The sequence below is a fragment of the Choloepus didactylus genome, chromosome 6, assembly GCF_015220235.1.
Source record: "Choloepus didactylus isolate mChoDid1 chromosome 6, mChoDid1.pri, whole genome shotgun sequence".
Lineage (NCBI taxonomy): Eukaryota > Metazoa > Chordata > Mammalia > Pilosa > Megalonychidae > Choloepus > Choloepus didactylus.
In genome coordinates, this window is record NC_051312.1 from 39,955,226 (window position 1) to 39,974,118 (window position 18,893).

Genomic DNA, 18,893 nt, shown 5'->3' on the forward strand with positions numbered 1-18,893 from the left:
ATGAAGAAAATTAGAAAAATGTTACATTCCCTTCTTCCTATATTTGACATAGTTCATTAAGGTTAATGATACATGCTGCTTCCTCAGGCATATTATAACCAAGCAGCGATAAGTTTACAAACTACAACAAAAAGTATGCTAACACATTGATAATGGGAGAGAGTAAAGCAAGACTGTAGGTATTTTGTATACATTTTTGAGAGCTCATACAAAACGTCTGTCCTTTTTACTTAAACCCTTGTTACTCTGGCAAACTGTTACTTGCAACTAAGTACTCACTAGTTTGCAAAACTGAATGCTGAGAAAAAGAAGCTGAAAGCCAATGCTAGAGAACAAAGCCACCATGAAAACAACATACACCTCTTAAGCATTTAAACTTCTTTCTTTTTATTCATTCATTCATTCAGTAAATATTTTAAAGCTCCCATTCTATTGCAAATCATAGTTCTAGGACAATTTACCAAAACTCAACCCTTTTATAAAAATACTCAAAATATATAAGATAAACCCAATTCAGTAAATAATCAGTAAATCTACTATACACAGTGCTGAATGTGTGTGCAGGGAAGGAAGCAAGTAATAGGGGGAACAAATTCTATTAAGCACATAGAATGCTTGAGAGTATCGTATTATTTAATATCACAGGTTTCATAGTCAAACAGGCCTAGATTTAAAACACACCAGAATTTTCAAACCATGGATATTGCATAAGATATTTATCTTTTCCAAATGTTAGTTTCTTCATAGGGAAATAAGTATCTGCCTCCTTCCTGAGTTTGATGATCTTATATCTTCCAGATGACAAAAAAAAAAAACCCAAAAAAACAAAAAAACATACAGGGACTTCACAAATAAGCATCAGTTCACAAAATATTTTAGAACTCCATTTGCTTTCTTAAGAGCTACAGAGATGGCGAGTTAAAGTCAATATTCTCTACTCTATCCAGTATGAACTGTTATTCTCCATGCAACTGGGGATGTTTGCAAAGGTAATTAGGCAATCCTTTTTATAGCCAGATTTCATTACCCAGCTCTGGGAAAATTAAACAAATATAATTCAGACTTTTACTATCCAGAGAGGTTTGTATCCCAACAATTTCTTGTTTTCAACATTTTTTTTTTAATTTAACACACCATGCAGCCACCATTTACAGTTTTGTGTGTGTGTGTGTGATATTTTGTTAGCCCTGAAAGGTGGAAACTTCACTTTGACTAGAAAGCAAGCCCATGGAAGACCTGTCTTTAGCTGATTGCCAAGGTTCACAAAAGACTTCCGTATTTTGCCAATTATTGTCTCTAAATACCACTATAGGTGGTTGTCTTTGCAGGTGAGTTTACGTATACATAAGAAACTCATTTTGGTCAGGTAGGGTGAGAATATAAGGAATATTTATTTCTATAACTACTAGAACCTAAGGTGTTTATCCTTACAATACTACTTAAATAAATGCCACCATTCCTTTGATCAGAGAGCGAATGAATAAATAATACATAAATAAATAAATAAAATTGAGATTCCTTGGGAAATTGAATAATAAATCACTTCACTGCTACATTTGATGACACAATAAGTCTATAAAACAAAATGGGAGGGACATCTACCCAAGAAACATAATGCCATGGAACTTACTTAACCCATTTTATTGCTCCCACCAAGTGTTTGGCCTGATTATCTATAATATAACTGTCATGAAATGCTATTATGTTGCGAATAGTTTTCACTCCTGACATGTATTATTATTATTATTCATCATTTATCAGCAGCAGCAACCCATTCTGGTCTACAACACATCTTTATTTACTAGTACATTTTCTTTCCTAAATTACTTCTTCATTAGGAAAATCTTTAGAAGGATCATCTTTTAAATACAAGAGCAGATAGAAACATATTTATGAGGTATTACAAAAAAAAGAAGTGAATTTAAAGGATTTGCATTAAAAGAAAAAGGTGTAACTCTTTTTAAGTAAGAATTAAATGAAGATTCAGTGCTGATATATTGGCCTAATTGCAAATGCAATTTTGCTACTTCCATATTGTATATATGGTTTTAGTCTAAATAATTAGTTATTTCGATGTGTTTCTTCTATATTTAACCAGAAATCCAGATTGTTGCATATTCAAACAAGTGAACCTTATATTCTCCATTTGCTTTCCTCACTACAATTCACAAGGTTATGTTTTAAACTTTTAAGTTAAAATTTATTCTTATCTTAGAACAGATTTAAGGATTTAAGAGAACTGGAATTCCTATTATCATTTAAGCAAATACATTTATTCACTTTTTATATATGTAGTATAAATTAGTCTCTCAAAATAATTTCCTCAGTTAGATTACACATAACTCCAAACTTTAGTCTGTTGATTATTGAAAATTGAAAAATTTGCCCAGGCAATATATTACTTCAGCTGAAAATGTTCCCCACCCCATCCCCAACCACCACTCTGTTACCACCCCTTGAAATTCCCTTATCTAAGGGTCTTGGGTGACTGGAGTGAGACAGGACTTCTAGGTGATGTGTGTGAGATGTGAGTTCTAGGAGAGTACTGACTATGCAGGCAAATCCAGGCCACTGGATCTGGCACACACAATTAAGAGCTGGGCAATTGACTGACTCTAAAACTGGCTACAAGTTCAGATGGGCTTGGGTTGTCCTAGACACGAGTGATCTTTGAGAGACAGTAGGATATTAGCAGGAAAAGCAAAAAGTCAGAGACAAAGAGATCTGTTCTCATATATTACCACCTATGGGTACTTGAGAAAGTTATCTAAAATTCTAGGAGACACAATTATAATTCACATTTCAAAGGGTTGTAAATGTTAAATAAAAACACGTTTGAATATTTCAGCATATTAGGTGGTGCATAGTAAGTATTTAATAAATAATGAGTTTTACTCAGTATTGTGCATATGTGAGCAATAATCTTAGCTTCCAGTTTTGATTGTGTGGACTTCATATGTCCCATCTTTCTGGCCATTCTTGATTTTGATGATTTTATCTTTTAGAAGATTCAGAGAAAAGATTTAAAAGTGTGTCTTTTCTTTCACCTTTCCCAGTTTGCAACTCCTCACTTTCCCGTTTCTCTTCTAATTACTCCTTTCTTTGTTTAGCTTGAGCTTTTCTGTTGTTTTCCTTCCGGCTTAACACATCCCCAGACCATATGAGGTTGCTCATTTTACGATATAACGCATATTGAAGAGGACCCAACACAATGTCTTGTTGGAGCTATTTAATAACCACCATGGTATAATTATTTGCTCCTGTGAATACTTTACTTTCAGAAATCACACATAAATAAGTTATACTTGTTTTCCTTTGTAAAGTTTTCTAATTTCCTCATTCAGATCTATATGTTTATGGACACATTATGTGCTATTCTCAGTATTAGGAAACTGAACAGAGGGACAGATATTAGATGTACAAAAACCAACAGAAACTGTCATTAATATTCCACAATCTTCATTTGATAATGAGTGGTAAGGCCTTAAACAGATTTTGCAATTTGGACTGACAGGATTTGAAGGATCTTTGAGAAGCATCTTATTTTTATTATTTTATTATTTTATTGGTTTCCTTTCATTGCATCTGTTTGTCACTGAAGGCATCAGTTTTGTTTGCTTCCTGAAAAATGACAGACAGAAAGAAGAAAAACAGTGAAATTAATGGGGAGCTACAACATACCTTGGCAGTAAAATAGATCTGTCACCAAGTCATAATTTTATTGTTCCTCTGCAGTATGAAGTCTGTCCAACAGACAATGAGTTGCAATCATAACCCTGTGTGTGAAGAATAATAATGGAATAACTACAAAGAGAGGGAGGATCTGCTTTCACTGGTAAGCTGAGTGACTTAGCCTGGATGAAAGGGTCAGCGACTTGGGAAATAAATTTGAGGGCTTGCAGAGGAAACATGAGGCTGCTTCCAATAATCATCTAATGTATGGCTGGCTACTTTATTTCTATTCAGAGTTTAATTCAAATGTTACCTCCTAAGAGAGGCCGTTTCTGACCAAGATAAAGTAGCTACTCAATTTCAACACTCACTATGACATTTCTTCTCCTCACAGCACTGAATATCATGTTTGTTTATTCTTTATTGTTCTCAGACAAGAAAATGGATGATTTGAGCATGGCTGTTCAGACTTTCTTGCTCATGTATGCATTCCCAGAACCTGGAACAGTGCCCACAACACTTAGCTGATGGTGGCTAAGTATTTGTTGAAAAAGCAGATGAATGACTCAAATGCAGAAAAAAAAAATAACTATGGAGTTCATTTTTTACATTTAATTTAAAATTGAGGGAAGTGAGCCTAGAAAAGGAAGTATGTTTTTCAAGATCAAACAGCAAGGACTAGAACTAAGGTGTCTTGATTTGCAAAGTGAGGTACGTTACCTTGGAAAACGTTTTTCCACTGTTTAGATAGATGGAAAATAGGCAGATTTATTGAACTGAATGTGAGTTTAAATGCTGTGCTCTCTTCATAGCTATCGAGCGTTCTGCCTGTGGGAAGCTGACCATTAAAGGGTAAAGAGGCAGTGGTTTCTCTATGAAAACCTTTTATGCTATACAAGGGGAAGTAAAGTTAAATCAGCCACAGGATTGAGTTTAAGGAAGCCAAGGAAATAAAAGAAAAGATGGGGAGGGTGGAGACAAATCTAACGGTGATAACTATAGAAGCAAAATTTCTCTTTCCTCTTCTACTCAGTTGATGGTTGTCCTGCTTTTCTTTTATAAACTTAGCACTTCCCATCAAGTAAATACTGATTAACAATATCTGACTTTAGGAACCCGACATTCTTTTCTTTGCTTGCCAGTACATTTCTTTGCAAGATTTTTTCATGTGCAGTTTATCTCGTCAACTGGATTAGAACTTCATAATGAGTAGGGCATGCTGGTTATTTATTTATTTATTTATTTATTTATTTTATCTCCTGCTGTAGATCCAGTACTTTTTCTTATATAAAATGCACTTAATCTTTTTATTCGTAATAAAGCTATATTACTAAAAAGTGAATGCCAACAAGAGGATCTTAATGTCTCTGATATTTAAGGTCCACTGTAAGGTGAGCTTTCAAGATGTCATTTATAATTGTCTACTATTTAGTAGAATATATTGTTCCAGGGGAATAACAGTGTGTTCATTCTGCATATTCAATTTTCACAGCAATGGATAATAGAGATATGTTTGTACCTACTCTTGATAATTTTTTTAAAATAAAAGTGAAATTTTTTTCAAATGAAAAAATCTTAATATGACATTAAAAATTGGTTAGAAATTTTTTTCTTTACATCCTTGCGAACAAAGTTTTGAAGAAAATACTGGATCTCAAGTTTACTTTGATTACTTACTCATTAATCCTTAGCTGTTAAAAATCATTATTTCTTCTAATTCAAGTTTTATTCCTGACTTGAGTAGAGCCTGTCCTTTTACCTCACCTTAAAACTCTAACTTGCAGCCCAAGCCCTACAAAGATATGAGGATAACTTTGATGCCTTGAAAGTTTAAGTCATGTTTTTGTTCTTGAATGCAATGAGAACTTTAAAAATTGATCAAGTGGATGATGTCATTTTGTGTAGTGTATAACTTGTTTTCTTATTTTATTTCAACTAATGTGAAAAGGCAAGGTCTTCTCTTTGTCCATTGATCCTAATTTCATGCTCTCTATTAATACTGGAACCAGGAAAGTACATTCACGGTAGCCTAAACAGTTATTACCGTTTATTTTTACTAAATTCAGGTTACTCAGTTTCATTACCAACTAATATCAAGCTATTCATCATGCTTCTTACCAATTATTTAATGGGATATTGTTTTAAACAAAATTTATTTTCAATTATAATCATGGCTGCAAGCTTGATTCATTAGATTACATCGAAACTGTTTTCTAAGAGAATTTGTGCATGCGCATTTGTGTGTGTGTGTGTAGTTTCAATTCACACCAAAACAGAGCAATAAAAGTAGTTAAAAGCTATAGCAACAACAACAATCATAATAAGGACTTAGACACAAAAATGCAAAGTAATTTCATCATTGTGCTCTGAAGAGGAAAATACTTAAATCACTTTAACACTCTGAGTCTCTGTAGGAAGTAGTTGTATTTATCTTCACAAAATCCCTCACCCCATTGTTCTCAGAGGATTCCAGTTTTCCTTTGGAAAGTACTTTTCACCCAGTTTCTGAGTATGTTCTGAGAGTGGGGCCAAATTCTTCCAGTTTGCTAATGCTGCCATCATGCAAAATAGCAAAATGGATTGGCTTTTATAAAGGGGTTTTATTTGGTTGTAAATTCACAGTCTGAAGGCCATGAAAATGTCCAAATTAAGGCATCAACATGAGTATACCTTCACCGAAGGAAGGCCCATGGTGTCTGGTAAAACTCTGCTAGCTGGGAAGGCATGTGGCTGGCTTCTGCTTATCTCGGGTTGTGTTCCAGCTCCTCTCTCAGCTCCTGTATGTTCTTCAGAATGTTGCTCTTGGGGTGTTTTGTCATTTCTTAGCTTCTCTGGAGCAAACTCACCAAACTCTCCAAAGTGTCAGCAAAAGTCTGCTTTCAAAGGCCACCTCCAAAATGTCTCTCTAACCTGCAGCACTGAGCTCCTTCTGTCCAAGCTCTTAAAGGACTCCAGTGATTTAATTAAGACCCATGCTGAATGGGTGGGGCCACACCTCCATGGAAATAAAGCAATCAGTGTTATCACCTTCAGTTGGGTGGGTCACATCTCCATGGAAACAACCTAATCCAAAGGTTCCAACCTAATCAAGCTAAATACATCTGCCCCCACAAGACTGCATTAAAGAATATGGCTTTTTCTGGGGGGGAGGGGTGGTGGTGCATAATATATCCAAATCAGCACCCAAACCAAGCCAGGAGGGCAGATTCTGAGCATAGTTCAGCTAATCAATGTGTTCCACCACCTTGTTCTCAGTGGCTGGTTCTTGAATGTGGACATGAGCCAAGATGAGTCAAGCATCTTACAGGGAGTTTGCTGAGCTGGTAGATGGAAGCATGGAGGTGCTGATAGCTATTTTTGCTTAAAGATCTTACCCAAGGATAAAGCCAACACTGAATGAATCATAGCACAAGAAAAAGACTGATTCCTGTCAACATATTTTGAGCACCTGAATCTTTTCAATTATATGAGTCCAAAAATTATCTCCTTAGCAAGAGCTGGTTTGAACTGAATTTTGGTCATTTGCATCTAAAAAAATTCCAGGGTATTATAGCCTTAATTGATACAAATTTAAAACATACAAATAATCTTCTTGTTGGTTGAATAATCATGGTTCATTTCTGGAATTGGAAGAGCATAGGTGTATGAAAATAATACAAAATTACAAAACTACAAAACAGATAATCATTTTCAAGATTTTTATAAAAAATGTTCAGAAAAGAGGGAAAGTCATATGGATAGTGGATGACAGATACAGAGGTAGAAATTTACTTAAGCATTTCTTATGTTTTTCTGGATTTAAATCAATCTGTTTACAATTATTTTAATGGCAGGCACTGTGCTAGTGCCTTAATATATAGTAATGTGAATACATGAGTGAAATTGTAGAATGCCCCTGCAGTGTAATGGAAAACTTGGCTGGTCTTTGTGCCTAGTCGCCAGGGAAGTAGCATCTTGGAAATGTCCTGTGATAGGAGTATCTTTTGTTCTTCATAGTGGGCCTAGGACCACACCTGATAGTTATAGAGTGGGGCCAGTCACACCTGCAATCTTAAGGTGGGGGTCTACCACACAAGAAAGACCAATCATTTGATTAGTGGATTGGGGCTTTGAGCCATGTCATATCAGCCCTCTCCCTGACTCTGGGAAGGGGAGTGGCCTGCAGATTGAGTTCAACCATGTGGACATTTATTTATCAATCACACCTATGTAATAAGACTCCATCTATACTCAGAGCCTCCATGTTTGAGAAGATACATTGCTGCACAGAGAGTGGCTTGTTCTGACTCCATGTGGATAGGAAACTGAAACTGACCTTTGTGACTGTTCTGGTTTGCTAATGCTGCCTTTATGCAAAACACCAGAAATGGATTAGTTTTTTTAAAGGGGGTTTATTTGGCTACAAAGTTACAGTCTGAAGGCCATAAAGTGTCCAAGGTGAGGCATCAACAATTGGGTACCTTCGCTGAAGAATGTCCTTGGCGTCCGGAAAACCTCTGTTAGCTCAGAAGGCATGTAGCTGGCATCCACTTGCTCCCAGGTGGTGTTTCAAAATGGCATTCACCAAAATGTTGCTCTTGGAGCATTTTGTCCTCTCTTAGATGCAGCTGCTCTGAAGTCCTTTTGTTTGTGAGCCCCTTTATAAGACTCCAGTGCACTAATCAAGGCCCATGCTGAATGGGCAGGGCCACACCTCCATGGAGGTTGGTAGCTGTCCTGGTTTGCTAAAGCTGCCATTATGTGAAATACCAGAAATAGATTGGCTTTTTATAAAGGGGATTTATTAGGTTACAAATTTATAGTTCTAAGGCCATGAAAGTGTCCAAACTAAAGCATCAACAAGAGGATACTTCACTGAAGAAAGGCCAATGGCATCCCAAACACATCTGTCAGCTGGGAAAGCATATGGCCAGTGCCTGCTGGTCCTTTGCTCCTGGGTTGCCTTTCAAAATGGCTTTCTCCAAAATGTCTCTGGGATTCTGTCTTTCTTAGCTTCTCTCACTGTTCTGCTTGGTTCTCCTGGGGTGTGTCTCTCTAAGCACTTAGGAGCCCCCTCTTAGCTTCTCTGGGGCAAACCCTGGGCTTCATCTCTTAGCTTAGCAACTCCAAACATCCTTCAGTCTACATCTCCCAGCATCTCTAAGTATCCGGGTTTTTGTTGGCTCTTAGCTTCTACCGGGAGCGAATTCTGGATTACGTATCTTACCTTGTCTCCAAAATGTCTCTATCAGATTCTCTGAGCTCCTTCTTTCCATGAGCTCTCTTAAAGAACTCCAGTAATCTAATTAAGACCCACCACCCAGAATGGGTTGGGTCATACCTCCATGGAAATGATCTAATCGAAAGGTCTCATCTACAGTTGGGTGCATCACATCTCCATGGAAACAACCTAATGAAAAGACTAATGAGTCCATCCCACAAGATTGCATTAAAGAACCTGGCTTTTGTGGGGGACATAATAGATTCAAACCAGCACATCAGCCTTCTGGTGCTGGCTTGCCACAATCATAGGGAATCCTTATTTTTTTCCCATCACACGGTGATGTCCTTTTCTTTCTCTTCCAGGTTCCCACTGCTTCTTGCTTCTGGCTCACCCCCTACCCCTGCCCATGGCCTTTTCTTTTTTATTTATTTATTTATTTATTTATTTATTTATTTATTTATTTATTTATTTTTATTGAGATTGTTCAGATATCATACAACTATCTAAAGATCCAAAGTGTACAATCAATTGCCCATGGAACCACCATACAGCTGCGCAGCCATCAACATAATTTTTTTTTCAATTTTTAGAACATTTTCACTACTCCAGAAAAGAAACAAAGACAAAAAGAGGAAACTCACATCCTCCCATACCCCTAACCATGCCCTCCCCATTATTGATTCATAGTTTTGGTATAGTACATTTGTTACTGTTGATGAAAGAATGTTAAAATACTATTAACTGTAGTATATAGTTTGCAGTAGGTGTATATTTTTTCCCTATATGCCTCTCTATTATTAACCTCTAGTTATAGTGACATACATTTGTTCTAGTTTGTGAGAGAACACAAAATACACATTGTCCACTGTGCCGGTTTGAATGTATTGTGTCCCCCAAATGCCATTATCTTTGTGGTTTTGTGGGGCAGACATTTTGGTGCTGGTTAGATTTGCTTGGAATGTGCCCCACCCAGCTGTGGGTGATGATTTTGATGAGATGTTCCCATGGAGGCGTGGCCCCACCCCTGGGGTGGGCCTCGATCAGTGGAGCCATACAGATGAGCTGACTCAGAGAGAGGGAACTCAGTGTGTGCAGCTGTGAGTAATGTTTTGAGGAGGAGCAAGCTTGCTGGAGAGGAATGTCCTGGGAGAAAGTCATTTTGAGGCCAGAGCTTTGGAGCGGACGCTGGCTGCCTTCCTAGCTAGCAGAGGTTTTCCGGACACCATTGGCCATCCTCTGGTGAAGGTACCCGATTGCTGATGTGTTACCTTGGACGCTTTGTGGCCTTAAGACTGCAACTGTGTAGCAAAATAAACCCCCATTTTATAAAAGCCTATCCATCTCTGGTGTTTTGCATTCTGCAGCATTAGCAAACTAGAACATCCACCACAAGATTCACTGTTTTACACATTCCCATCTTTTAACCTCCAACTTTCCTTCTGGTGACATGCGTGACTCTGAGCTTCCCCTTTCCACCACCTTAACACACCTTTTAGCACTGTTAGTTATTCTCATTACATGCTACCATCACCCCTGTCCATTTCCAAGAATTTAAGCTCACCCTAGTTGAACATTCTGCTCATAATAAGCAACCGCTCCCCATTCTTTAGCCTCATTCTATATCCTGGTAACTTATATTTCACGTCTATGAGTTTACATATTATAATTAGTTCATATCAGTGAGACCCTGCAATATTTGCCTTTATGCGTCTGTCTTATTTCACTCAATATAGTGCCCTCAAGATTTCTTCATCAACCCATTTCTTTTAAGATGGTTTTGTTCAAACACTATACATTCCGTCCTAAATAAACAATCATTTGTTCCCCGTATAGCCATGTATTTATGTATTGAGCACCATTGCCACTCTCTATATAAGGACATTTCTTCCACAAAGACAGAGGAAGAGTCAAAGAAGGCAGAGAGGCAAGAGAAAAAGGCAAGAGAAAGAGAGAAAAACAAACAAATGAATAAACAAAAAAACTTGATAGCTAGAAGATGACAAAAGGAAAGATAGCATTAACCTGAAGTAGAATAAAGGGTCAGACAACATCACCAATGCCAGGAGCCTCAGACCCTTCCCCTATTCCCTACCCCCCCATATGCATTTAGCTTTTGTATATTGCTTTTGTTACATTAAAGGAAGCATAATACAATGTTTCTGTTAATTCTAGCCTCTAGTTTGCATTGATTGTATTTTCCCCCCAATCCCACCCTATTTTTAACACCTTGCAACATTGACATTCATTTGTCCTACCTCATGTAAAAACATATTTGTACCTTTTATTATAATCGTTGAGCATCCTAGGTTTCCTCAAGTTACACAGTCCCAGTCTATATCATTCGTCTTTTGTTCTGGTGTCCCACATGATCCCAGCCTTCCTCTTTCAACCATATTCACAGTCATCTTTGTTCAGTGTACTTACATTGCTGTGTTACTATCTTCCAAAATTGTTTTCCAAACCTCTCACTCCTGTCTTTTCCTTTCTGTCTGCAGTGCTTCCTTTAGTGCTTCCTGTAGAGCAGGTTTCTTATTCACAAACTCGGTTATTGCCTGTTTGTCAGAGAATATTTTAAGCTTTCCTTCATATCTGAAGGATAGTTTTGCCAGATATAGGATTAGTGGTTGGTGGTTCTTCTCTTTCAGTATCTTAAATATATCACCCCACTTCTTCTTCACGCCATGTTTTCTATTGAGAAATCCACACATAGTCTTATCAAGCTTCCCTTGTATGTGATAGATTGTTTCTCTCTTGCTGCTTTCAGGATTCTCTCTTTATCTTTGGTGTTTGATAATCTGATTATTAAGTGTCTTGGCATAGGCCTATTCATATCTATTCTGTTTGAGGTATGCTGTGCTTCTTGGATCCGTAATTTTATGTCTTTCAAAAGAGATGGGAAATTTTCATTGATAGTTTCCTCTATTATTGCTTCTGCCCCTTTTCCCTTCTTTTCTCCTTCTGGGACACCAATGGCACATACATTCTTGCTTTTTGTTTTGTTCTTAAGCTTCTGGAGATGTTGCTCATGTTTTTCCATTCTTTTCTCTTTTTGTTCTTTTGTGTGTAGGCTTTCGGGTGCCTTGTTCTCCAGTTCCTGAGTGTTTTCTTCTGCCCCTTGAAATCTGCTGTTGTATGTTTCCAGTGTGTCTTTCATCTCTTGTGTTGTGCCTTTCATTTCCATAGATTCCGCCAGTTGGTTTTTTGAACTTTCAGTTTTTACCTTATGTACATCCTGTGTTTTCATTATATGGTTCAGCTCTTTCACCATATCTTCCCTAAACTTTTTGAATACACTTATTAGTTGTTTCAATTCCTGCATCACAGTTGAAGTGCAAGTTTGTTCCCCTGACTGGGCCATAACCTCATTTTTCTTGGTGTAGGTTGTAGTTTTTTGTTGTCTAGGCATGGTTATCTTGGTTACCCCAATCAGGCCTCCCCAGATCAGAATGGGCTAAGGTCCAAGAAGGAAGAAATATTCAATATCCGGTTTCCCTGAGGGTGTGTCTTAGAAAATTGGTACACCCTCTGATGCCTCCAGTCACTGTGCTTTTCTGCCCAGCAGGTGTTGCCTGTTAGCCTATAATTCTTGACTGATGTAAGTTCTGAATGAAAGGCAAGTAGTAGAGCTGGGCCCCACCCCTTTCCTCTTAGAGAAGATAGACGCCCTAGCTGGAAGTCATTAGTGTTTCAATGGTCTCTCTCTGCCTGTGATATACCCTTGTCTGGGTCAAAGAACTGGGAACTGAAAATGGCTGAGGCTTTCTCCACTGAGTCAAAAAAAGGAGCAGAGCTAGTCCGAGGCAACCCTCTGGCTCTCCAAGGTCAGTCATCACCCAAAGCCTCTGTCTAATTCTTGGGGATTCGTACCTCGTAGTGAGCAGTTCACACTAATTAAAACCCCAGTTGGAGCTCAGCTGAGCTATATTTGCTTGCTGGGAGAAAGCTTCTCTCTGGCACCACCAGGCTTTGTAGCTTGGGCTGTCGGGGAGGGGGTCTCCTGATTTGGAACTGCAGTTTTTACTTACAGATTTTATGCTGTGATCTTGGGCATTCCTACCAATTCAGGTTGGTGTATGATGAGTGGACAGTCATGTTTGTCCCCCTGCGGTTATTCTGGATTATTTAATAGTTATTTCTGTTTCTTTTTAGTTGTTCCAGGGGGACTACTTAGCTTCTACTCCTCTCTATGCTGCCATCTTAGATCCCCTCCCACCTTTTCTTAATAAAGTCTCCAGTGTCAGGATTAAGACCCACCGTGATTCAGTTGGGCTGCACCTTAACTAAAAATAGCATCTTCAAAAGGTCTTATTTTCAATGGGTTTACAACCATAGGAATGGGATTAAAATTAAAAACCTATTTATCTTGGGTACATAAATCAATCTGCCAGAGACAAAACAAAATTCCATCTAATCTGAGAATCAATTAGTCACAGCAGTGACTATAATAAGGGATGATGTGTAGTAATAGTTCTACATGTGAATCTTCTTGATGCACAAACTGATGCATTAAAAAGGCAAGTTAATTGAAATCCACACAACCAAAATATGCCATAGAAGAAATAATCCATGCCATATAAAAAGAGGAATAATGGCTGACAAAGCAGCTACTGATGTGTAATAATTCTGAAATCTTGGACAGATGTTACCAAAGCACTTTACCCATAGGTGGAGAATATTCTTTATTTTGCCCAATTTGTTCCCTGGAAGGGGTTCATTAGTTCATTCTCTGTAGCTCTTGGCTCTGACTTCTGAGAAGTTCTTTCTTCCTATTTCTGTTAGGCACATCTAAAGTGTGCATTGAAGAAAATTACCTCTTTGGGGATGAGCAATTTTCTTAGCTGGTTTACATGAATGTTTTGCACTTGAGCTATCATTTTAATTTTTCTCAAACACTTACACTATAGTTTAATCCAGATTGGCAGTACATTTCATGATATAAATCTCTCAGGAGAGTTCAGTTATCTCCATGTGTCTAGAGTCAAACCAACAGTTCTCTTGTAGACAAACTTTTTAGACAATGTGTGAATTTGTGTATGTTTGTGTATGTGTGCAATACAGAATGTATATTTGTTTATGTATATATATATATATATATATATATATGTAATATATATGTTATTTTTTAGTTGTATTTCTTTTCCCCTCTCTCACCTTAATTGGTAGAAGAGCCATACTCTTAGTCACATTTTTCCTGAGCTATTTTGTTCAGTTGGAGGAATTTAATCCATTTATTGATTGCAAAGCCCAACACTAGATTGGATCCTTACTACCAGGTTGGGTTTTTGAGGGCCTTCCTTACTCTAAATTTTGTCTTTTATTATTTGGGATTCAAAAAATGTTGGCTCTCCAACCTTACAAAGACCCTTTATTTGAGGATCTTCTCTCTTTTTTTTCCCATTTGCAATTGACCCATTCTTTGCTGAGGTCATCTCATTCATTTAGTACCTTAGCAACGACAGATGGCATCAATCATCACATGCTATCAATATTTTCTCTTTCTTCCACTTATTTTATGGGAAAAATTTGTAAATTCTTCCTTCCAAGTTATTGCTAGTCACAATTTTAGCATTTCATCATTAGATAACACGGATCACCATCTTTACAGCGTTAGTTTTTTCACTGCCTTCTTCCTGTCCCTTAAGCCAATTCTACTGATTTTTCTTGCAATTGTTACAGCAGTTCCCCATCTCCAGGACTCATTTCTGCATCTATCACTATAGGCTGGGTTATTCTGCACTGAAAAGTAATCCAAAATCTCAGTGGGCAAAAATATCAATGGGGTTTTTCTTACTGAGAGAAATACACAGAATAGTTCAGTATTTCAAGAGGAAATCCAGAAACATCTGGTGAGCAGCCTCTCCTCTGAGTTCCACATGTGCTAATAAATTTTAAAATCTAGATTAAATTGATTTATTTTAAAAAGCATATATTATAGATTTGAATTATGAAGAGTTAGAGAGCCTAGGTATAAAATAATCATGGAATAAATTTAAGAAGAATGATTTTATCATCATAATTATGGGATTGGAAAGATCTTTCCAAGTCTGAATAACATGAAAAATAGAAGCCATCAGGAAAGAGATAAACAAGAAAACAAGTAAAATCTTGTAGGTCAAATACATCATAACCAAAGTTGAAAGACAAATGAAGAAGAAACTCAACTTATCTCTAAATATGAAAAGCTGCCCATATTCATTAATGTTAAAAAGTGATATTTTTCACTTCTCAAATTAGTGATTAGAATAAAAATGATTGGAAATATTCTTGAATTAAAGAGATATAGATATTGTCTTACTTTTTTTTAATACATGTTTTACACATATTAAAGGGACACACATTTTCTGGAGAATTGTCTGTTTAAACAACCCTGGTTCTAGTAATTAGACAAGAGTAAAAAGGTATATGCAAAAGGATGTCATTGTGGCTACAAGTAAAATGTTGGAAAAAACTAAAGAGTAAGACCAATTAAACCTAGATGGAAATTCATAAGATTAGGTCAATAAAAGGCAGAAAACCAATAAATCTTAAAATAGAACCTATGTCTTGGCATGTAAAACTGTACTGGCATGAGAAGATGCTCATGACATATTAGTGAAAAAGCAGTTTTTTAGAACAGTATATTAACAGTTCTTATCCCTAGGGTATAGGGTTAATGAATCACTGTCATTTACTATTATGTAAATCTGCATATTTAAAAACATTTAAAAAAAAAAGCTTGACCAAAGCCATTAAACATATTTCATTTTAGAAAAAAGTGATGTTTTATTCATAAATATACTGCCTTGGTGCCAAGTGGAAAACTTGGTATGAAATGAAGGGTTTTAATTGTATTGATAAGCAGAATTGGAATAGAATAATAGGAACAAAAAATTATAAATCCTGCTAGAGTTTTTGGCATGTACCCCCTTGTCTCTACCAAAACTAGAAGAAAGTTTTTCTATTTCTAATTCATTTATGCTTTTAATCTCTGAGTCAGAAATGTCCTTCTTTAATCTACAATATCTGCATAGCTATGGAATCCACTGAATTTTACAAATGGTTAAATGAATGTATTCATTATTAAATCACAGCATATACTGGGTATGCCTCTGGATGTTGGGCCCTCTATGTATTTAACTAACCCTGTGTGATTTTCATTAAAAACAAATTATTGTTCATGCATTCAAAGGGCAATGAGCAATTAGAGCATAATTGATCCAACTGAGCTTCCGATTTCAGGCTTGTGCTGAGAAAATAGTCTCAAAATAATGCGTTTTCCATTAGCAAATTCACCTAATTCTGGAGACCATTTCTTTGAATATGAGAGTGGTACTGACCTGATTCTGAGTTAACTGCTATCACCAACACTCTAAGATCTTCTCAGCTATTTTAAATATGTACTTGCCATTTTAACAAAGAAATTTGATAAATTAAATAATGATGTATTATGTTTAACTTCTTGGTACATTTCAGAGGGAACACCTTCTGTTGTGGTTGTGGGATTTGATATTTTAATAGGATAAATTTTCTTCATTCCTCTAGGTGTTTATTGAGCTACTACTATATGCCAGGCTCTCGGATAAGCTCAGAAAATACATTGATGAAAAAGGCATCATTATAAGAGGGAAAATACAAATTTAATATAAAAGTTGTGGTAATTAATTAGGCATAAGTGAAAAAAATGGTAATGAATAACAGAAGCAGGGAAGGATCAATATGGGTGGACGTGACATCAGAAAGTAAGGAATCTCCAGATATAAAATATATTCTTTTTAATCTCAAAAAAAAAAAAAAAAAAAAAAACAAGGAACACTTGGGCAAAGTTGTGCTATTTAAAAACTATCAATCATTGGGTGTCTTCTAAATGGCAGGTACTTTGCATAAATTATGTCTAGTCCTCACAATCTTTGGTACTTAGATAATTTCATAATTTTTTAAATTAGTAAACTAGAACTCAAAGAAGTGAAGAAGTTTCCTGAAGCTTACACAGAAGTTCAATTAAAAGCCAGAGTTTGAACTCAGAAATCTTTAACTCTAAAGTCACTATTATCAATCCCTAACCCACTACACCATGCTGCCTAATTTCTAAGAAAAAAAGAGGGAAAGAGAAATGACCAGGGAGCATTTCAGGGAGAGGAAACCATGTGTACTAAGCCATCCAAGCATGGGGCCTCATAAAAATTGCCTGGAGCATGATATATTTGTAGGAAAGCTGAGGAAAACAAGGTTGGAAAATTAAATAGGGGTGAAAATATGGGGTGATTAGTAGAAGCTATTAGGTTTGTAATTTTCCAATCAGTAGTGACGAATCATTGAATGGGTTAGAAAAGGGGATAACTTTATAAATAAAAATTAGAGTCTCATGTTAAAAATAAAACCATTTATCTAGGTAATGACAGGAGCTTTAAGGAACAGCTGTGAAAGCGGGACAGAGGTTTGTCTTATTTGTTGCTAATCTGATTGTCTCGGTTAGAGATTATCTTAGTCTATATTGAGTATTAATTATATTTGCAGTTGGGAATAGTTAAGCAGAATTTTAGGTTTTGTGTACGTAGGAAACTCCCATGAAATAATGGCAATGGAATTATCTCATTACAGTATTACTGCAGTGTATCTTTAAGAGGAATGAAATCATTAGCGATATTTGAAAAATGATGGGATACATGAGAGGGAAAAGATGAATATGATTTAGAGTCAATAATAGAAGAATAGACAGAAAAAAACAAATTAGAAAAGAGTAAAAAATGACTTAATAGATAAAAATTCCTGGTGCAATATTTGAGGAAATTATTTGATAAGCTGTATTTAAAATGATGACAAGGAATAAAAGAAAGGAAACAGAAGTAATAAAAGGACATATGAGGAAAAATTTAAAAGAAGGAGAATGAGAAAATGAGTAGGAAGTAAAGGCTTTCTGAAATTCCTCTTAGCTAGTGCCACGTAACCACTAAAGTGTCATTTGAGTGCATTTCAGAAAGGTCCTCCATCATTTCCATTTAAACACAAATTTTCCAACTGTATTAAATTAGTGGTTTAATAAAGTAGAACTATAAACCTATCCATGGTTATATAATGCATTGCACTAAATCCTGTTGAGATGTCAATTGCATCATGTTTTCTTTAAACCACTCTTTGTTCTACTATAGCCAAAAATGTTCTTCCCTATCATGTTTTGACTGGTTGTATACTATTCAAAAGTATTAAACAAATAGTTATTGTATAGCTCTGCGTGCCAAGTATGAGGATGCACAGATGCATAAGACGTGAACCCTGCTTTTGAAGAATTCACATTCTCAGAGAGCATGCAGGTTTTTAAATTAATATATTATGGTATAAAGTCAGAAGCCAAGTAATAAATGGTTGTACAAAAGCGAGTGATAGGAAGCAGAGTGGTTCATGCTTCCTAAGCATAACAAAGATGCTAAAGAGAAGAGAAGATGCTTGTGTTAGGCTTTGGAGAATGGGTAGGAACCAGAAAATGAAAGCCCAGGTAGACAGGTTGGAGGAAATATTAGTACTGCAGTCTTAAGGGAGCATAAAGCATGGAAGTTTTGTGGGACATAATACTGAAAAGAGAAAAAAAAGCTAAATCTTAAGTGTCCTGCTATAGAATATAGACTTTAATGTTGTTAAAGAGAAAAAAATATATATTAATAGAATAACAATTAAATGCAGAGTGGAAAAGTTTTACTGCTGAGTAATGAACCCAATTCAGTGAAGAGTCTAGGAATTTTACAATGAAGTTCAGGGGCCCATGAACTTTCTTTCTCTTAGTTAAGCATAGCCTCTTAGTCTTGGTTATCGGCTGGTGATATCTTGACTGGTTGGTTAGATAAGCACTAGCCGGCTGGAGGTGATCTGTTACATACATTGGCCATCTGTTTGGGGATTGTGGTGTTCTGCTGATACTATTATGTAAGTAAAGAGCTTAAATCAAGATGAAGTCACCTAGTTGGGTCTACATTCTATTCAGTAGGGTAGGTGGTCAAAGTATATCAGTGTGTAACTAATACAGTTAATCAATGTGTTTATAAAAAGG